Below are 23,805 nucleotides of genomic sequence, written 5' to 3'. Positions count from 1 at the left end.
TATCATTTAATTCGCTCCTTAACTTAATGGACAAATCTTGTTAGAAAAGTTTATCATATTATTCCTAAGGGAGCAATAGAAAAGAGAAAAACTCTTAAAACTTTTGAATATTAAAAATATTTCTGACATACCTAAAATTACATATTTACATCAAACAAAGTAATAAAATGTTGGTCTCATCTTAATTTTTCATAAATACTTTATTTTTAGTATTTCGTGCGATAAACTTTTAAAACATATTCAGGTTAAATATTTTTTTAAATCAATATATAAACTTGAATGGAACCACAAATCCCTTTTTTTTTATCAAGGCCATCTAGATTTCTTTTCAAATTTGAACAAAAAGATATGTTATGCTATTTTTTTAAAAAGTACCGTTATATTTTTGTGGGTGAATTTTTTTTGAATATTTGAACAATTTATTATTGTTATTAAATTTTCTTACACATCCAACTTGATTGAATGAAGTATTTGGTGACAGATGTGAAGAATATGTCATTTGGTTATGACAGATTACACCATTGTGTTTATATACCAAAGCTTAGCTATTATTCTATATTCAATGAGGAATTCGTCTACCTCGAAGAGTGTAATTAAATTTTTATATCCTGTATATATGAAATATATATCAAAGTATACTAAGTTTAGTCCCAAGTTTGCAACGCTTAAAAATATTGATGGTACCAACAAAATTTTGGCAAGTGTAGGTGTTCATAAAATCACCTAAACAGTTCATTTCCGGTTGTCAATTGGTCCCTCTGTCCGTTCGTCTGTGATCACGATAACTCAAAAACGAAAAGTGATATCAAGGAGTGACGAAAAGTGACGTAAGAAGTGAGGTCGAGTTCGATCTTAGGATCGTAGGACCCATTTTGTAAACTGTTAGAGATAGAAAAAATTTAAAAAATGTTCCTTATAAAAAAGGAGAACTTTTATTAGAAAAATTTTTTTAAATTAGGACAAAATTTGGTCCCAATTCTCGAAAACTATAAGAGATAGGCAGTTTGCAAGTACCTTCAACTATAGCGGCCTTGTAAAATATTCTAGAAAGCCCGCCATAGTTGTGTTGGTTATTTATTTAAAGTCTAATTTATTAAAAATAATGCAAGCACTGCATTCAACACTTTCTATACAAGGTATTTCAACAATTAAGTCAGTCAATTCTTTTTTTCACTTGTACAATTTAATTTTAAAATATATATAAAAAATAAGACAAGGCCTGTGCTAATGTGCAGAAAGACGAAACATTTGTACATACTCTGAAACATAAAAATGCAAAAATTGACGTAGATATTTCTTTTTTCTGACTCGATTTATTCTAGGATATGAGACTTAAAAAAAATCCATGAACCCATTTTCGAGATAAAGACGAAGGGAAACATTTCCCTTTCTCTGTTAGCATTTTCTCTTCTAATCGATAACGAAAATGGCCGCTCTGCCATATCTATGCCCTATGAGAGAAAATGCTCTACATCGATTCAGAAGCTTATTTACGAAATGGCAGAAAGTATGGGTTAATGGTTTTTTTTACGTGCCATATCCTAGAATAATTACAATAACTTATAAAATTTATCTTTTTTGCGAAAACGAAGAGAGAAGTTAAATTTTCCTATAAAGATACTCTTCGGTTCTTAACTTTGTATAAACATTCAAACAATCGAAAAGTTTTTATTAAGTTAGAAAATATAAATTATTCAAATTGATCGTTTTACATGAAAAAACTTTTTTATGTACTAAAATAAATTCGGTACCCCAAGAAGAGATAATCAAAAATAATCTTTGATACATCTAATTTGGGTCGTTATTATTAATGTGTTACAGATAAGTACATCAAAAAGTACCTCAGTGCTTAGAACACACGGGAGGTCTTAAAAAATATAAATTTATGTATTTTAATGAATGAACATCGTTTTTCTATTAATAGAAATTAAAATATCAAATAAAATATTTAATAACTATGCTCAACCTTCAGAAAATACACATATTTTGAGAAATTAAAATGCATAAATTAATGAATGATGGTTAATGAAGAAATTAATTACTTTCTTAACTATAATTGAATGAATACAAACGTTTAATTCTAGGACATGTGTGTGAATTTATCATTTTAAATATACAATTGAAAAAAAATTAAATTTGTGCATGACGATTGAAAAAAAATATATGCAACATAAAAAAATTATTGCATTGTTTTGAATATTTTTAAGGACATGCCAGGTCAATCACATTTTTTATACCATGTATATGAAATATATCAAGGTATACTAAATTTAGTCCCAAGTTTGTAACGCTTAAAAATATTGATGCCACGAACAAAATTTTGGTATGGGTGTTCATAAAATCACCTAACTAGTCCATTTCTGGTTGTTTGTCTGTCTGTCTGTCATCTGTCTGTCTATTCGTCTGTCATGTCGGTAACTCAAAAACGAAAAAACTTATCAAGCTGAAATTTTTATCACTTGCTCAGGGAGTAAAAAGTGAGGTCGAATTCGTAAATGGATTCGTAAATAAGTTCGTAATTGGGAAAAAAGTTAAAAAGTAAAAAATGTTCCCTTTAAAAAAATAAACAACTTTTGTTTGAAACATTTTTTTGTAAACATCACTGTTTACCCACGAGGATGCAAATTTTATAGTATGTATTATATGGAAATACATAGCAGTTATGAATGTGTGGCTATCAAAAAGTGGATATCTTTCTTTACTTACGTGTCGTCAAAAGACAAACGATTGCCTCATCAATACTGTCTATACATGGTATTTCAATAATTAACTCAGTCAACTGTTTGTTTTCACTTGTTTTTCTCTAAAAGTGTTATATGATCACATAAATCTTAAATAAAGCTTTGTTTTTGTTTTCAAACAGTTTACATTAACGATATTTACTTATTTTTGTATATTAAAGAATTCTGTTTGACTAATCATGTGTTTGACGAATTTTTATTGTTATATGCGGGGTAATTTAAGTTCTAACAGGGAATTTATCAAATAGTAAATAACGTTAAAATAATGACAATTTCTTAATGCACTTATAGCCGAGGAAGCGTCCTTTTCTGCATACAGAGTGTTTAAGAAAAAATGGATATTATTATGAATATTGCCAAAAAGGTGTTTAAAAAATTAAAACGCAGTTATACAGCCCGTGTCGCTTGAGATTTGGTCTCAAAACGGGGTGATGGAACACTTATTTTGGATCTCCATCACTTATATTTGGTCTCTATCGGTGATTTTCGTAAATTATCATCTTCATTAATAAATTCATTTAAATATCATGGAAATTATAAATGAATCTTATTTATTATCACAAATAAGGGCTGACTGACCAGCCCTGTTCTATTGTTTAACTGATTGACTGTCATAACTGTTATCTATATGCAATATACAAGCTATATAACAATTTACAGCTTTAATAAATTCATTTAAATTCCATGGAAATCATAAATGAATCTGATGTATTTATTCTTCATAAATAAGTGCTGACTGATCAGCCCTGCTCTAACACCTAACTGACTGACAATCATAACTGTTATTTATATGCAATATACAATACATTATTTAGTAGTATTAAAAATAAATGTAAAATTTCAATACATTTACATATTTGTAATAAAAATATGTAAATATTTCAAAATTATGAAATAAATTAAAATAAAAACGGAAATAATTGTGAAAAACAATAAAAATTTACTTACAAAGGATGTTATGAAATTAAATAAATAAAAGTATTAAAAAATCCTTATTTCAAGTGTGTACAGAAACTGACACAAATAAAAAGGGTGGTTGCACTCTAAAACGCAATAAGTTTTAAATAATAAATAAAATTTTACCAAACAAATTATTACTAATAAAATCAGTTCAATTCAAAACAGAGAAAGTGTAATTAAATACTGTTTTCCGTATTAATAAAAATGAAATTTTATACGTAAATATTGTATTATATATTTATCCCCTTTTTTTGTGGAAAATATATTTTGAAGAAAAAAATATTCCTACATAAAATTAAATGAAAATAATAATGATGATTAAGAATTGTAAACATTCAAATTTAATCTAAATAAACAATCATGTATGTATTTATATTTGAAATCTAGCACAAATTTTTGAATGAAGCAATAAGAAAATATTATAATTCTAAAAATATCTAGTTCATTTTATGAAAACTATTGAAATGAAGATTTTTAAATGATTCGAGTTAATAACTGCTGACCAGTCAATTAGCCAATATATGGATATTTTCTGTGAAAATTATTCCCTGATGTTATCGTCCTGATAAGTTTTCTGGTTAGGAGAGCCTTTTATATTCTGTCAATTTGTATTCCTTGACAAAATTTTTTTGATTTAAAAAAAAAAGTTGTGAAAGTGAGTTATCAGAAGTTACAGATAATTGAGATAATTTAAAGCAGATAAAGGAAATTTGCCACCCACATCAAAATGTAATTGTAAAGATGTTTGTAATTAAATAAATAAAGATTAACAAATAATGATGTGAGTGGCCTCTGGTATAGGCGTATATGTCAAAGAAACGGAGGTTAAATCCCATGATTAAAAGGAAATTTTATGTTATGTCATAATAAATATCCTGATCAAAGCAAATGTTGATAATGTATGCACATATTGGGTTGACTACTGAATAAAAAGTATGTCTTTTTTAAACTACTATTACAATAAATTCATAAAGTAAAAAGTAAAAGTAGATATAAAATTAAATTCTTTAAAGAATAAAGATAATATATGACTTCTAAAATTAATACCTCAAATTTTCAGAAAAATATCTTGTAAATAAAAAAGTATACGCTACATTTATAATGTACAAAGGTACGAAATGAACATGGTTCTTACCGGGTGTCCCACGACTCCTCTCGTTCTTTTTTATTGTTTTATAAATGGTTTTATGTCAAAAATAAATTTTGAATTTTATTGCAATTTTCCAAAAAATCATGCATTCTACAGCTATCTATAAATTTTCATTTTTAAGTCTTCTCTCCGTTTATTTGGAAATTTCCCCATTGTTCAGCGTTGTTAAACTACCTAAGAACTGCTTTTATGCGAGTTTTTGGTTGTAAATTTATAATTGGAAAGTTTGTCTTTGTAAAGCAAACTGTATTTTGAGAAAATTGAGTTCTAGTTAAATCATTGTTCGGTTTTTGAATTCTCAATGATTTCTACAAAATTAAGAAAATACTTAAACTAATTATCATTACTAATCATTAATGTGTATCGTTGTAAACTAAAAAGATCGTCAACCTTATCGTAAGTGGGAATAAAAAATTTAACTCAGATAAATAACTGATTTGAACATAATCTAGGACTATCAGTTAAAATGTGATAGAAGAATAAAAAATTAATCTATAAATAAAAGACCCTTAATTTAAAAAAAATTATTAAATTTAAAAATAAAAAAAGAAATATTGTTTCAGATCTTGTCTAAAGTGTTACAAAAGTTTATCGCCCCTTGTCTAGACATTAGAGATAGTTTGACCACGAATAATAATTAAATGAAATTTTTAAAATGATTCAAGAACTCTATAAAATACTAATTATCTAAAAATGACAAAAATTTGTTTGAAATCAAAAGGATCTCAAATGTTTTAAAAACAAATTAATAAAATACCTACAATTTTAATAGAAAAAGAAATCAAACAATTAATCTTTATTCATGATTTTTAGTTTTGTTCATCAGACCCGCGGATCGATTCGTAGTAGCTTTTTACTACTACCAATGAATAGATATATGTTTTTTGAATGAAGAAACAAGGGTAAAAAGTTACCTACCGCAGCGATATTAGCGGAACATCATCACATAATATAAATAATACATTACAACAATTCTTTGATACATTTATATTTTATTTAAAAATGTATCACATTACTATTTTTTAATATCAGCGTATTTTATTGATCCGTTCCGGTTTTAGGTGAATTACTGATTCTACAAAAAAAAAATTAATTTATTCAACAGTTTCTTATACTTTCGTCAGTTTGTTTTAAGTCACTGATAATTTTCTTATGAAAACTTTTTTTATTGGAGATTTTTAAGATTTATTAATTGAAAATTTAAAGGTTGAATTTCTTTAGCAAATTTCGATTAAATATTTCAACGTAACAGATTCAAGTTGAACAAACAAAGGTATGAGAAAGCTCATATTTAACAGCCAAGTGTATTTTTATAACATGTATATATGTAATATATATCAAAAAATACTAAGTTTAGTCCCAAGTTTGTAAAGCTTAAAAATATTAATGTTACAAACAAAATTTTGGTATAGGTGTTCATAAAATCACCTATTTGGTCCATTTCCGGTTGCCCGTCTTTCTGTCTGTTGTCTGTCCGTCTGTCATCACGATAATTCAAAAACGAAGAGATATCAAGTTGAAATACTTTATAGCGTGTTTAGGACGTAAAAAGTGAGATCGAGTTCGTAAATGAGCAACATTGGTTAATTGGATAAGTTTTTTTAAAACTTTCTGTAACTTAGTAAGAACAATCTTCATGTAGTTGACTCAATCACATATGGACTAGACATGATAGATATGCGATCATCATAACTAAATCCTCTATTTAAAGTAAACGCAAAGAAATTTTCTTTTAATTCATCGGTACGCTTTATTTACACGATTATATATTCCAACAAAGTACAATTTTATTTTCCATCAATAAAATGCATGATTTTAAACTACTAAAAACTCTTTCACAGAAGTAATGATTTTGTTCATTTAACTTCAGTGATTTTGTATCAATGAATTCATATTTTAAATTCAATTCCATTCTATTGTAAATACAAATATTTAGCTATACTTGTTCCAATCGTTAGACAATTGTTTGAAAGTATTTTTACTTTATTTCAATATGAAACGGCCAACTTCGGGATAATGTTGTCATTATTTTAATTTTATTTTCAGTTTAGCTTGTGTGTGCATAATTGAAATTCATAAAATCTTTTAATTGATAAAACTGTAAAACAATCTACTCAAATTTGTTCTCATGAAAACTATCAATGAATTCTTCAGTTATAATCAAATAAAATAATAATAATAAAAATAATAAAAATAATAACAATAATAAAAATAATAACAATAATAACAATAATAAAAATAACAATATTAAATTACATCAGTTGTAGATATGATTTGTGCCATAGACAGCCGAGATAGTATAATATATTTGCTATTTCTACAACTGTCACATAATCTTGAATCAGAGAAAGGATTTAATGGACACAAAAAAACAGAACAATATGTTCTTAAACGTTTTTCTGATACGTGTCTGGATTGAAGTTGATCAAAATAAATAGAAAAGAGCCACCAAACCAATTATAAAATCGATAATATTTATATAGCTTCAAATATTATTATAAATATCGTGTTAAAATTACTTAATGCGTTATATTAAATATGTAATACGCGATAATATTTGATACATTTCACACACATAAAACTAACGCGGCATTTACAATTGAAAAAAATGATCTTGATAGACAGTAAGATAGTGAAAACATTCGATTTCTCTTTTTTTTTTATAGCTTCTGTCTCCGAGGGGCATCAAATATCTTTGGGAAACGTTTTTTAAATAGTCTGAAAGATGCGTCGAAAATGAACAGTAAGAAGTTTGTAAACGATTCGAAGCAAATGTTTAAAAGAGACTAATGGATTTATTATTCTAAACTGAGCAGCACAATGAGCCTCAAATTTTCTAGAATGAGGCCTTCAACTTGCCAATTGACTCCGTGCGTAATCAAGAAGAATCTGATCGCATCCAGCGCTTCCAGTAGATAATTTTGACGATAAAGAAGGCTCTTATGACAAATTTTCAATTTTTTACATGTAAATGGTATAGTAAATGTCAAATTAAAATTATTAACTTCCCATTAACTTTTCAATGCCATGTATGTGTGTGTGTGTGTATGTATGTGCGTATGTTCGTTCGGATTCTTTCGCCTCGATAATCTCGCGAACCAGTTATGACATTAACACGTTACTGGGCTTATTCGACGCGTAATCGCGTATTTAAGAATTGAAAGAGTTTTCAGCAGAATTAGTTGAGTCGTTTTTTAATGGTAATAAAAACTGGAAAAAACTGAATGAATAGAATCTGAACTTTCATCATCTTACGGTCTATGTTTGAATCGAACGGTTTTAATCGTATATAAAACAAGATATAATAAAAATATTATGGTACAGATCAAAATGTTCAGATTATTGTGTATTTATGTTCGATTTGTATGAAGACAATGATATATCGAAAGATTTTTAGAATGAAAGCAAAAACAAAATAAAAACTCTTGAATCATAAAATACAATAAACAAGTAGATATCTGGTATAGTATATTTATATAGTAACTTGAGGTTTATTATTATGGTGGAATGGCGACAACTTGATATGCTACCAGAATATTAATTGATTTTATTTTATTGATGATCAACGACCAGCAAAAATAACTACTGTGCAACAGAATTATTCACGTTCATAATACAGTAGAATCTCGATAAGTTAAACCTCGGTAACATAAAAACCTTAGTTACTTCAAAAAATACTACGTTCCCTTCCCATCAGAGCCCAAAACCTCTATAGCTTAAAATACGCAACCTCTATAACTTAAATAAATAATTTCTGTTAGGCCCTCAGTAACTAAAAGAAATGTTTCCACAACCTCTATAACATAAAATTGTGTGAATGAGTCATTTTGAAAGAGTGTCAAAACAACTGTACGATCATTTATAGAGCAGTGTAGCAACATAGAAGATAATGTATTCTCCTCTCTATTTGTCATTGAAAATCAAATCGATTTAGAAACAGTGAATTTTTTAAAACAAAAGAAAATCACAGATTTTTATAAGTAGACTAAACCTTTAGTTGTTGTTTTATTTTTATGTAATGTAAGTAATGTGAATAAATATGATTACATATGTATTTTATTTTCAGTATTTTATTGAACCCATCCTTCTGATGCATTCAATAACATAGACCCTTGATAACTAAAAACCTCTATAACTTAAAATATTTTTTGTTTCCCTTGGACTTTAACTTATCGAGATTCTACTGTATTTCAATGGATTTCTTAAAAGTTGTCTCCCATTCATTATTTCTATATGCTGACTAAAACACGGTCTGTTAGGATACAAAGATGATTTTAATGTTTTGTACTGATAGTACAAGAGACGGTATAAGGTCGATCTTCACCCATGGGATGACCAGTTGTGACATATTTTTTATGAAATTTTATTAATTTTTAAACATGCTTATCATATTTTTTCTATTAAAATCTGGATGAAAAATACTGTATTTGAGTCTACAATACAAATTTGAGGATTGATTATTTTGCATCCTGCCGAGTTTACCAAAATTTTTATGGTTGTATCTTTTTCAGTAGGCAAATTAGAAAAAAAAATCATTTATAAAATAGAATAGCATGCAACCTGTAATCATCACGATAAATATTTTATTACACCAATAAAACTCAAATCTTCTTAAATATAAATAAGCAGAAGTTCCTATAACAACGTTTTTTATATTATTCAGATGATTCTTAATACAGGGTGTAATAGCAGCAAGGGACGCTCTTGTTGCATCAGGTAGAAAATAAAATCTAAGAAAAACATTCCTTTTCAATTTTTGATCCAATGCACGGCTGATTAGCTATTAATTCAAATAAGCAGCCAATCAGAGTGTAAGTGCATCTGATCAAAAATGGAAGAGGACTTTCCCCAAAAATTTTGATTTTCCCCAAATTTCCTAGATCAATTTTTGTATTAAATAAATCCATATTTCGACTACTCGTTGCTAGTTTGGCGAAGGTCTGTATATATTTAAAGTTTTTTAAAAATTGAAAAATTGTTTTATAATTAAGTAGCATTTTTGGTAAGAATTAAGGAAAACATGATATCGATATGGTTTTTTAAACTCTTTTTGTTCAGATAAAATAATTTATAGAATCATTTAAAAAGAAGCATAACATACAAAAATACTTTAAAAACATCTGGCTTTGATATAGCATGAAATAAATTATCAAATTTATTAAAGAAATGCAAATATTCTTTAAAAATGCAGCTATTTTATAGCTATGCTTGTGTATCGTATGTGTAACATGTTATACAGTTTTATTTGATTATATTTATAACTTATGGGTCTGATTAGTCAATACATTTCATTAAATTTAGATATTAAATACATAAACATTTATGAATTGATGTAGAGAAGGATATTTTTTACGTCATGTAAGTAAAGAAAGATAGTGACTGTTAGATAGCCACAGTCGTGACCTGATATGTTCTAACCTAATTTTTAACCTTGATGTATAAACAATGATGTTTACGAAAAAATGTTTCAAACAGAAGTTGTTTATTTTTCTTAAGAAACTTTTTTTATATTTAAACTTTCTATCTCTAACAATTTACAAGATGAGTCCTACGGAGCCAAGACCCAATTGATGTTGCTCATTTACGAAATCAACCTAACTTTTTACGTCCTGAGCAAGCTATAATTTCAGCTTGATATCTCTTTTCTTTTGTGAGCGATGGTACTCACAGACAGACAGACAGCCATTCAGATGGACAAACAGAAATGGATTTTATGAACACCAAATTTAGTATACCTTGATATATTTCATATATAAATGGTATAAAAAGAAATTTTACGTTGAAATTTGTTCCGTTATAGATTAGAGGCCAAATAACTTTTACATCTTCAATTTTCATTGGAATAGTTATTTTTACTCTAAGTAATTTATTTAACAAATTATTATTAGTAATCAATAATATTTTCTTTTTTAACAAAACGGTAGAAACAAAAGAAGAAGAAAATATTAAAGAATACATAATACTTCAAAAAGACCGTACCGTAGTACGAGTTAAAGAAATACAATTAAAAACTTGTTTTCAAAAAACGGTTAAATCAAAATTTGTCAATGTACAAAACAATTAAAAAAATCGTGATTTTGTTTGTGAATTCAATATATTATTATTGTTTATGATGCTAAATAATTGGTAAAGATCAAATATAAATTACGTGAAAATATCAAGTTTTAATATTCGTTTTCTTTTAAAGTAATAATAAAATGCTTTTATTTTGAAAAACAAATAATTTTGTGTTTCACTTACACGTTGGAATGTATTCTTCAATAAATACATGAGCATTGCAAACTTTTTATTTCATTTCAATTACATTTGTTTACAGTCAGCAAAACATTTTAAACTTAAATATTTATTACTCCCATCAAATAGGGACGTTGACTAAATTTGTTTATTCACTTCAGGTGAAGAATTCTCACTGGACGTGCAGAAAAAAGAGAAAAAATCTCTTTGAATTTGTTAAGCATAAAATTTCAAGCCGATCTGTATACTTTGATTGTTTTTGCATTTTCGGAAAAAACGGAACCACAAGTGTGTTATTTTCTACATCTAAGATTAGTCTTTTTTAAGATATCCTCATTAAGGAGCATCTTGCAGTTTGCAAACGGAACTTCCGGATGTCTATTGTCTATTCATCAATAGACATCTGCCATAGTAAGCTAGCGAGGTAAATAATAGTTTGCCGGACTCACGACTTGAAAAAAAAAGCTCTCTTAATTCCACCCTTTATCAATATTGTTAGACTACTTAAGTACACGGTAAGAAATTTTTTTTGGATATCACTATGTCAGTATCGGTGTGAATGCTATACTGTATACTGTATTGAGGAAATAATAACATTAGCAATAGTTATGGCCGACGCATTAAAGCAGTCTGGCTCTCAGGTCATACTGGTTGGCGATACCCACAATACTTCTGGTGGATAGCCCTATTCAATACTGGAATATTATTTATGCTAACTATAGTATCTGTTTCTATACCATATCAGCATTGTAAGAAACGCAAGATATTCCTTTCCGTGTACTACATCCACAAAAATTTTTGACTTGCTGCATAGAAATTTTTGACTTGCTGAATAGACAGACTGAGACATAACTATTTCCGCAACTGGTGCTAAATTTGTTTCTACACGCAAATAATGCATGCTAGTGATTTCACTTTAAACAGCGGCTTGAAAAACTTTTAATGTCCATGACTGTATTGTATGTACTATAAATTAAATAAAAACAAATGAACAAATTAGTGAATGATATACGAAATTTTTTTAAAAAGTTTTAATTCATGATTTAACGGAAAGGTAAAAAAGTAGTCGTTTTGCAGGTGCAATTTAAAGAGAGGAAATGAATCAAATAACGATTCTGTATTTTTCATGTTTATAAATCGTAAAGGTATTTTAAAATCAAAAAAATAGTTTTTAATACTTTTGACATATTTTTGACTAAATACTTTTTATAATGAGATTGACTCATTAATAATTAATATTGCGAAGAACTGCAGAGCGTGGGATGGTTTGCTGAATATGATTATGACATTCAGAGTTTTCTGTACAGTCATTTTTCTGTACAATTTAATCATTCATTATAAACGGAAATTTACAGAACCTACTATATACTTCCCTGCGCCACCAGTAAATCTGATCTAATAATCACGTGGTGAACCTGGAACCCTTCTCCCATGCTACGTGGGTTAAAAATGTCATTCAAATTTTAACAGCATATGAATTGGGCTTTTAATTACTTATATTCAAAGGTTAGAAGATTTCTTAAGATTTTACTTGCGTGACCTAACTACCTTAATATTAACTTCTTACACAAGTTTTCTTCAGGAAATGTATTCCGAAATATAAATAATTAGGATGATGAAACATTTAATTATTGTGAACTCATTCTCAAACATATGCAATTATATTAAGGGGGCTTGCATAGTCGTAATTTTGAAAAATTACGATTATATATTCCAACTAAGTACAATTTTATTTTCCATCGATAAAATGAATGACTTTAAACTAAAATCAATCTCTTTCATAGAAGATATGATTTTGTTTATTTAACTTCAGTGATTTTGTATCAATGAATTCATATTTTAACTTCAATACCATTCTATTGTAAATACAAATATTTAGCTTGTTCCAATAGTTTGAAAGTTTTTTACTTTATTTCAAAATGAAACGGCCAACTTCGGGATGAAATTGTCTTAATTTTATTATTTTTTTTTTTCAGTGTGGAAATATTCGAAAGGATGCTAAGCGTACAATGAAAGCTATTTATCTAAATTCCTGCTGCAACAAAACCCTAAAACTATAACAAACTGAAAAAAATAATATACAAAAAAAATAGACACACTTTACAAGACGTGGGAAAAATAACGATACAAAAAATTGGATATCGATTCTTTCCAATAATATCTAAACTTACAAGATTCATAAAAGAATTTATTAATAAATTTTCAATACCCTACTAATTGTAACCTATTGAAAACAAATGAATAATATAATAAAAATGATGTTAAAAGTTTTAAACAACCCTTATAATTTGTAAAGAATTCTATGTTGTTATTAACAGAAATTTCTATAGATATTACACGTTTAATTAAATTACTAATGAGAAGTTATGTCGAGTATGTATGTATACTTGATACCATAAAAATTAAAGTTAAAACATTCGAAGCGTACTCATCATATGTTATGTTATAATAGTAACACTTAGAATGTTTTGAAACGAGCATTTTTTTTGACATAGACATTACATGTACCTAAAAAAGATACAACTACCATTAAAAATGGGTGTTAGATGGATGTGGAAAGAAATATAACATTCGCCTTCCAAATACCGATGCCAAAAGTGCTTCAGGGTGAAATACTTTTTATTATGTGCGCCTTCCTATAAACTTGCATTAAAATTATTATATTTTAGGTACGTGTTATGGTATAGTATCTCGAATAGGTAAATAAATTATTGTTGAAAATTGCATTTAGGTTTATAGGACTTAAATTGAACCTTTCATATAACTAGAGATCTCGTAAACATCTGGTGATATAATTTATGGAAGTTAAGAAAACAAACATTGTCTTGCTTGTCTAAGTCAAGCTAAAGCTATCGGATAGGATTCGAATATATAAATAAAAAACAAAAACAACTACTTACAAGAGCAATATTACAATCGGTTAAATATTGAGTAGCCCTTACCTGTAACAAAAACAAAAACTTTATTAGTAGTAATCTGTATGAACAGAAACATAAACAAATTTACGAATACCAAGGCAATTTTTAATAAAAAGCTTGATTTTTTTAAATGAAGTTAGACTAAGTCTAAATCTATTCTGAAAATTTTAAGGGGGGGGGGGGGTTGAGACTGTCTGTAACTTCATTCTCAACTATAGAAATATGTAAAGAACTGTATGAAATCACATGATCAAACAAACAATTTTTAAATCTAAAAATATGGTTCCAAATACATTTTTATTCCACATTAATAGAAATCAATCCAATAATGTTATATCAACGCCACTAATTTGAAATCTAAATAGGCAATAAAAGCTAATAAGAAACTAAATTTTCTGAAAATATGTACGCACGCAAAACGAACACTGTTTTATCAAGGCAAGTTTAATATCAATTAAAAATATAAGGTTAGATTGTGTCAACAACATCCTCAATCGTTTCTCTACATTTCGACTTATTGAATTTCACTTTCGAAATAATTGCACCGATTTAAGTATCTTTAATCTTAATAAATCTAAGAGTAGAATTAAAGAGCTCTTAAAAATTTCTCGGTTTGTGAAGGACTTTAATAGCATTACCAATACTAAAATTTTGATTGCTATTTATTTCGTATAGAACCTAAATACACATTCCAACAATAAAACTAGTAATAAAAGTATTCGAATGTTATATTTTTAGTTTTGAGACGTAAATAAAATAGATATTATTAGTGTTAAAGTTATTTGTAATTAACATTAATTGTATTTATTCTATTTTGTTACCAGCACAACATAAGAAGTCTTTTTAGTTGTTCAAATATATTTGACAAAAGTCCAAATATTCTTTTAAAAATAATATCAAGTTTATTATCTATTTTGAAAATTAAATAAATATACAATTGAAAGTGCATAACATGCATATACTATACAACATATGCGTATTTTAAATAGATAACATTTACATTTGCGTATTAAACAATTAAGTCAACATCAGATTTTTTAAAACATTTTGAATGTTTTCCGTTTAAACTGACACATTATACAAATGTTTTTGTTATTATCTACGAGAATATCTGTTCACTATCAGACTACTGTAAATATTGTCTGTCTGTATGTCAATTAAAAAATTAGCCTGTGTGAGTCTGACAAATTCAAAAAAAAATGTTTTATGAGTTTCATTTTAATGCATTGTAATTATTAGTTAGGTTAGGTTAGGTTATACTGGCTGTCCACGAAGGACACACTTAAGCTATAGAGCCCATTGTGATACGGTAACGGCTGGCAGCGTTGCCAACCCAAAATCTGTCTAAGTAGTAGATATGAATTGAAAAGTTGGTAGTTTTCAACAAATTCTGCTTAAAAGTTGGTAGGTCTAATCTTAGATCTAGTTTCTTTGAATTACTCAAAGTTGGTAATCTACCAACTTTCTATTCTAAGAATACTCAAAGTTGGTAGATCTACCTTAAAGTTGGTAGAGTTCGCAACGCTAGTGATACCATATATGTGTTTTACCACCTTTCCATTGATAATTTCATTTATCCTCTCTTCAATTTCAGAGGCTGAGTGCACCTCTTTCATGCGTACACCATGCACTACACCAGCCTATCACAACTATTAATTAAATTAATGTTGTTGCGACGGCGGGAATCGAACCCGCTATCCTAAGCATACCGCGGACGGAATTAGTTAATAATGAATGTTTCATATATACAGTTTGTCTCAAAAGCCTGTTTAATGAGATCATTGTTTTAAGGCAGGTCAGCTACCTACCGATAAACTTCTAGAGGTTTTAGGATACATAAAAATGCTTCGTTTTCGACATACATGATCCAAAAAAGGTTTGTGAAAACAAATCTCTTTTTTTAATAGCAAAAAGCACCTTTTGGAGCCATTACAATTGAATACAGTAGTTCCAAAAACCAACCTGCCAAAGTTTGAACGAAAATATCTCCATTAGTTAGACATATTAATTGAAGTATTCTCAAAATTATAAACGATAATTAACGAAGCCGTCTTGATAGAAATTCGATCAAGAATTGTTGGTGCTCTTTTGTCTGTATTTTTTTGGCCATCGTATATTAAGTCACGTTATCATTTCAAATATCGGTTGGCATATGAAAAAGGCTGGAAAACGCTGCTTTCAAAGATCTCAATCGCTTCTAAATTTCTTTTCAAGAAAACATAAACTTTTGAATGCTCATTTACGATAATTATATTACGAAAAGGCTTATTTGCATTTTAAAAAGGTCGATGATTTGTTTTAACAAAACTGAGGTATAAGAATAGTTCACTGTATTTTAAAGTTGGCAAAATTTTGACGACATATGTGTTTTTATGTAATGTTGTAAGAATTTTTATTTACATCACTGCATAAATCGAAAAGTATTAATTAAAAGAATTCGATTTTGTGTTATCGCTATAAAAATAGTTATGATAATTTGCCAAAAAATTTTTATTGTTATCAAACTAAAATTCCAAGTACATAATTTGTAAATACAATTTGTTATTATTTATGTTAATATTAATTATGATTTAAATGAATAATTAATTGAAACAACAGTATGTCCATTGTGTTTAAAATTAAATTCGTAATAAATTTATTTCATTGATTTCAAGCATCTTCAAATATCGCACTTAACTAATTATTAATTTATTCATTCATAAAAATACTTGAATTAAAATTAGAAGGCAAGTATTAAATTAGGATTCCGCAACTATTATATTCAAACACAATACAGTTATTGAAATTATTATTATTAATTAAAAAAAATCATATAGTTGTTCATAAAATTTTGGTATAGGAGTTCATAAAATCACTTAATTAGTTCATTTTCTGTTGTCTGTCCATGTTTGTCCGGTATCACGATAACTCAAAAACGAGAAGAGATATCAAGCAGAAATATAGCGTGCTTAGGACGTAAAAAGTGAATTTAAGATCGTAAACGAGCCGCATAGGTCAATTGGGTTTGATGAAGATGACCCTCTCTTGTGATTTTTTAAATATTCAAATATATAACTCGTAAATAGATAACTTAACGAAAACAAGGAGATGAAATTTGTCCATTCGTAGTGAAAATTGCGTAGTAGAAAATTACCGGGCTAAAGTTTTTATCAGTAAATTGGACGAAGAAAGTAATCTCTCACTTTTCAGATTCTGTTTATTCAGTTTTCCAGTTTTTTTATTACCAACGTTAAAAAACGGCTTAACTCATTCTGCTGAAAAATCTTCCAGTTGTTAAATAAGTGACGCGTCGAATAAGTCCAGTCACGTGTTAATGTCATAACTGGTTTGCGAGATAATCGAGGCGAAAGAATCCGAACGAACATACGCACACTCAGACATCACATTGAAAAGGTTTAATTCGGATATTGCGGCCCAGAAACCGCGGAAATTTGTAAAACTGGAGATTTTCAAAATCGGCCCCATTACATTAACTTCCTCTGGGAAGTTAAACATATTAAAATTTTAAAAGTTTTTTATTAACAGTAGATAAATCGATTCAGCTACACTTGAACACTTTGATCATTTAATTTTGTCTAAACACCTGTTTTACTTAATATCTAAATAAAAAAAATGAATTCCAATGATTAGAATTCTTAACGAATAGTAACTTTAATGTTTTTATTTGAGTGTATATCCCATTCACGTCTGTTCAAATATCGAATTCTTTACATAAAAATTTTCAAAAAATACATAATTTTTTTTATCAAAATAGATATTATTATATTCAAGAAACGTCGTCGTCACTTCAAATACAATTTTTTGATAAAATAATAAATAACCAAAAAAAAAAATTTCGATCTTATTTTATATGAGAAACTTTTGAGAGAGAATGTGAATGAGAGCAGAATCAATGAATTTTTGAGTGAGTTTTTATTAATAAAAATTGTAAGAATTGTCGTGTATTATTATTGTGTTTAATATTTATGTATTTTTGTGTTTAAATCGGCATTTCATTTATTTGTAAAAACGATTCACACATTTTTAATAAAAACTTGTACCTGACCATGCTTAATTAACAGTTCATACTGAAAACAAAAGTAGTCAGAGTAGCCACTTATTTTAAAACTCATTTTTTTTATTATTATATGTAATGTAATGTAACAGGATTATTTTACTAGGTATTCTTTTACCTTAACATTGTTACGTTCACTTTATTTTTAACGTTTTGTTACGTAGCTGTAAAAAGATTGATTAACGATACGATAATATCTAAGGAAACTAATATTTAAAAAAAAATTTTTATGATTATGGTGGAAGCGTCAATAAATGCATGGTACTCACTAATAATTCCTATATTGCATGATTTAATTGCGCTCCCACCATTTATTTATTTTATCCCTATATAAATATGAAAGTAAGAATGTTTGTTTGTTTGTTAAATTTTCACGCAATATAGCTCATACATCAGAATAACACATGAGCTATAAATTAAAAACATATAGATCTTAAAAAAAAAGAAAAGTTTGAAATAAATTTAATCTGAAATTTACTATTTTAAATAATATTTAAAAATTAACCAAGAACTTTTTGTGTTTAAAAATTTTTCTAATATGTTCTACTTTTAGCTTTTTAAGTAAAACGTAATGTTTCTCTGCCAGATTTTCCACTGGTTAGGTTGTGTGACAATCAAATTTCGGAAATAGTAGTAGTCATCTAAAACCATTTCATACAAAGAGCAAAGTGAAAAAATTTGTATCCCTCAATTTTATTATCAAAAAGATTCTATGAATATAATTTTAGTGGGTGCAAATTGTTATTTTCGTTGAAGAGTATAATTAAATAAATTTTGAATTAGCTAATCGTAATTACTCTTATGTTACTCGTTGCTAATTTGGTGGAGGACTTTATTTCGAAATATCCTAGAGTTCTTATTTATTATCTTTGATAATACAATTTATAAGAGTATTATTGCCCATATTTGAACTCAGAAACCGAAATTTCAGAGTTGTATTCATGGAGGTCTCTTATCTACTCATTAATACATAGTTCAAGAAAGTTTGTCCATAAATCAATTTTCTATTAGATCGAAAATTCTTTTGAAAACTTGATAAGTACAAAGTAATACTTTAAAACCAACACAAAAAACAAAAAAAAATTTTTTTTAATTAAAACTTGAATATATAAATAGATTCGAGTAATAATAACACTCGAGATTATCTAATTAGATAGATTTTATCATTATTTATTATAAAAACGTTTTCAGCACATTTAAATTGAAAATAGGGAAGATTATTTTGGAATTAAATATTTGAAATAGGTATTGATAACCTTGAATGCACCTGCTTTTATAATATTGTTAAACTAATAACAATAATAATAATAAGTATTATAATTATTTTATATTTTTATTTTATAAAAATGTAACACATTTTATCTATCTATCTGTCAATTATTTAATATATAAAATGATGCAATCGGAATTTTTCATTATCAAATTGTTTAAATTTTGCAAAATAGTTATGTAAGTAAATTGGATATTATAAAGAGAAAAATGTATATTAAAAATATATTACAGTTTAATAGTAAAAGAAAGAATAGGTATATTTTATGGTGGCCATTTATAGTACAGCCAAAAATGAAACAGATTAAGGAAAATAAAATAAACAGGTTTTAGCAAAAAGTGAGCGGTTTATTTCATTTTCTTTAATTAACTGATTTATGTGACATATGTAACTGTACTAATATGCAAATTACAACAACAAACAGTCAAGTATCCCTATTTAACAAAAACCACGCAGTTAATCCATACAAAATTTTAATAATTAAGTAATTATTCAATTTACATTTCATCGTTCATTTAATCAAATTTTGGAAACCGAATTGTGAATCTAAATCGGTCCATCCGTTTAGGAGAACTATAATTATAAACACACGATGTCACGAGTTCCATGGTTTTTGTTCACCCAAAAAGTGCTCAACGTGAAAAAAGAAGTTTTTTAAAAAACTGCCATCACAATACGATAAAAGGTTGGGTATTTCAGATGATTTCACCAAATCGTATTTAAACAAACCTTCTCTACATATTTCTATGTAGTTTTGTCAATTACAGGCACATATGCGCATGAACTCAGTTTAATATTCTGCAGTCCCAACATTACACAAAGAGGAGAGGAAATTACACAAAGAGATCGAACTCCGTGTAGACAAATGGCTGTTACAAATAAGATGTCGGTAGTGTTTCTTTTGCACCAGGATAGTGAAGCGAGTGTAAGCAGCGAGTTTGATTTTAAAAATATGATGCATTTATGTAGTATTTAGTTCGTATATTCGTATTTATTCATAGAAATAATACCATAGAGCTGCAAATTTGCCACCAAACGGTTGATCGCAGTAGAGCGAAACCAGATAAAGTAGGCGCGTATAACTGAAGAGAGACTTCGTCTCTCTTATACTAAAATTTCTGTCTCTTTCTACCTCTCTCACTACGGTCAAGAATTTCCCATATCTATCAATCATTCAAGCCTATACAGCTCTATGGTATTATTTCTATGTATTTATTTAAAATTTTGTCAACTCTCCTGTTTGAGTTCGGTCTCCTTGTGTAGTCTCCATGAGACCCACACTGAGTAACTGCTCATGCGTGCAACGTTAAAAAAACCTAATTATATATCATGCTTTAAGTTCATACATGACAAGCCTGGTATTTATATAAATGTTGAACATATTATATATTTTATTTTTATATTATCTCTTATTCTCAGTCTAATGGTTCCTCAGAATTGACATTTGAAAAATTTTAATAAAAAACTATTATGTTCATTTATCCAACACATATACAGAATTTTCAATTGGCAAATGTGCTCTCTGCTCTTGTACAAGTCAAACAACTGCTACTGTCACTTACTACATTCATTGTTCGAAGGCTTTGTGGTGCTTGCTCTTCTTAAAAACAAACAAAATATTTTCTTTTTGTTCAATATTATATCATTCATTCATATCATGTCGTAATAATGGTTCGTCACTCAAGGACATTCTTCCTTTTTTATTATTTTTTAAGAAATGTGTTCTTGATCAAATAGATTATTGTTAATATTAAAATAATAATTATTGTTTTTTATTAAATTTCGTCCGATAATAATAATAGGTGTATAAACAATTCAATATATTTACAATAATTTGAAAAATTTTGTAGGTTTTTATAAAAAAAATTACTTATCAGTACCTTTAGGATATATTTTAAATATATGTACAATTGAGTTCGTTTATTATGGTATTATGACATTCATAAGGTACTATGATATTCTAATTATTATCTTACAAATTTAGAAAAAAAATAGTTGTCAAGCTGTTAGAAAATCGATCGCAGATTAATCGGGAATATTTATAAAATTTTTGTTTCGTATTTTTTAACAAAATATGGAAGTAGCGTAAAAGAGATGACAAGAAGGGAAATTGATCTACTAATTAAGACAGATATTAGACAGAGAGATCCGACAGACACTATGACGTGCTACCACAGCTACTTCTGCTAGAAAGAGATACAAACAAATCTTTGGTGGCTTTTATCTAGGTTGTTTTTATAATTATTCAAAAATAATTTTTCTCTGCTGTTTGTTACATGAATGAGCTTTTATTAAAGAAAAAAAAATCATGAATATTCCCTATTAGACAAGCTGGGGCTACAAACAGACCCTCATTTCTACATGAAAGAACATATAAAAGCGGATATAGTTTCGAATGGTATCGAACTTCATGAATTTGGCTATAGACGTATCTCTAAGTCAAAATAAACGGAAAATTTAAACCATTCTAAATGTTATTACTATAACATTACAAGTTTGAACAGCGAACAAATCAGCGGAAATGCGTTTCATAAATGGATGCATTTAAAGTTGTTAGTTCAAATTTAAGTGGAGATTCTCAATGAGGAGAGAGAGTTGACCCCAAACTCTCCTCTATCCAAGGTGTACAAGATGGTTCCTACGGACGCAAGACCCAATTGACTTATGTTGCTCATTTACGACTTCGACCTCACTTTTTACATCCTGAGCACGCTGTAAAAATTTCAGCTTGATATCTTTTTTTGTTTTTGAGTTATCGTTGTTGTCAGACGGATAGACAGACAGACAGACATCCGAAAATGGACTAATTAGGTGATTTTATGAACATCTATACCAAAATTTTGTTCGTAGCATCAATATTTTTAAGCGTTCCAAACTTAGAACTAAACTTAGTATACCTTGATATATTTCATATACATGGTATAATAAGACAAACAGAAATGTAATTGCTTCTAATTTATAACAACACTGTACAAAGTACAGTTTAACATTTAAATTGATTATAAGTCAAAATAAAAGTAATTTTCACGCACCAGTTATCAATATAAATATTTATAATAATTAAATTTTTCAGTATTTTCCATTTCAATTAATTGTTATTTTAAAAGTAATAACAATAATAATCTGATAGATATATGAATATGGCCTGCCATTATATCATACATAATGCATTTATCTTTTATTAAATAGATACTTGATTATTTTTTATTATAAGTTAATTAAATCACGTACTATTTATATGTACTATGTACCTACTATGGTTAGCAAATTAAAAAAAAATTAAATATACAGAGTGCTTTAATTTATTTGTATGTAAATAATTGCAATTATTATTTAGGAATAAAGTTAACTTACTTATTCTTTGTTCCAAAGAAAAATTATATTTTATGTGAAAACATTATTACTTATTTATTACAATTACAAATAATTAAAATTTTAATAAAAACAATCGAAAAAATTTCTAAATTATGGTAAAAAATTTATTTTAAGGTAATTTGTTACCAAAATCACTTAAACCTGACCCCACATTTTTTATTTATTCGAAAGATTATCACAAATTTGAAAAATTTGACCAAAATTAAGTAGAATTACATACTTTATTTATCAAAATTGGATAAAATTAGGATATGACAGAGTAAAATTAAATTTTTTAGATTCTGATGACGTCATCAAGTTAAAAAATTCGATTTTTTTGATAGCATAGGCAAATTTGATCCGATCTTATTGGAATTTTTTTTGAAATCCACTAATTTGGGGCCATTCTTTACAGCTGTGATAACAGTTTTACGCTAGCTATCACTTATGTGCTTCATTCCGGGACCAGGACTCCATATTCTTGAAACCTATTAGAGCTAGGTTAATTTTGATCACAAATTTGAAAATTTTGATCCAAATTTAGTAGGATTACATACTTGGTTTATCAAAATTGGATAAAATTAGGATATGATAGAGCAAAATTAAATTTTTTGGATTCTGATGACGTCATTAAGTTAAAAAATTCGATTTTTTTGATAACATAGGCAAATTTGATCTGATATTATTGGAATTTTTTTTGAAACCCACTAATTTTGGGACATTCTTTCAATTCACATTGGTAAATTATGCTCTATTGTTAATTCTATAGTTTGTGTATAAATTATAATTATATTTTTAAATGTGATGCGACACACTTTATATATTTTCCATTGCATATCCGCAAAATCTGAAGGTTAAGCAACCACAAAAATAATAAGGAACAAATTTAGAAAATCAAGTCTTATTTAAATTTAATAATCAATATCCGGTGTTATATATTTTGTACGTTTTTTCAATTAAATTTTAAATACCTTATCAAAATATTTGCAAAATAATGCTTCGGCCTAGCTCTAGTTTTTAAACACAAAATTTTAAAAAATTAATTTAATTATTTTATAATAAATATTTAATTATTTATTAAAAAAAATTTATTAATTTATAATAATTTCGAGGGTCACAAGAAT

At 27.3% G+C, this 23,805-nt stretch overlaps 1 protein-coding gene across 2 annotated transcripts in view; it reads right to left on the bottom strand.

Moving 5' to 3' along the window:
* LOC123296997 (E3 ubiquitin-protein ligase HECW2) overlaps window positions 1-23,805 on the bottom strand; it is a 179,230-nt gene that overhangs the window by 28,131 nt on the left and 127,294 nt on the right. The gene's annotated exons all lie outside the window — the stretch shown is intronic.

This window comes from Chrysoperla carnea, chromosome 3, assembly GCF_905475395.1.
Source record: "Chrysoperla carnea chromosome 3, inChrCarn1.1, whole genome shotgun sequence".
NCBI classification, from domain to species: Eukaryota; Metazoa; Arthropoda; class Insecta; order Neuroptera; family Chrysopidae; genus Chrysoperla; species Chrysoperla carnea.
The sequence above is the reverse complement of the archived record's forward strand: the minus strand, read 5'-3'. Positions and strand labels throughout refer to the sequence as shown.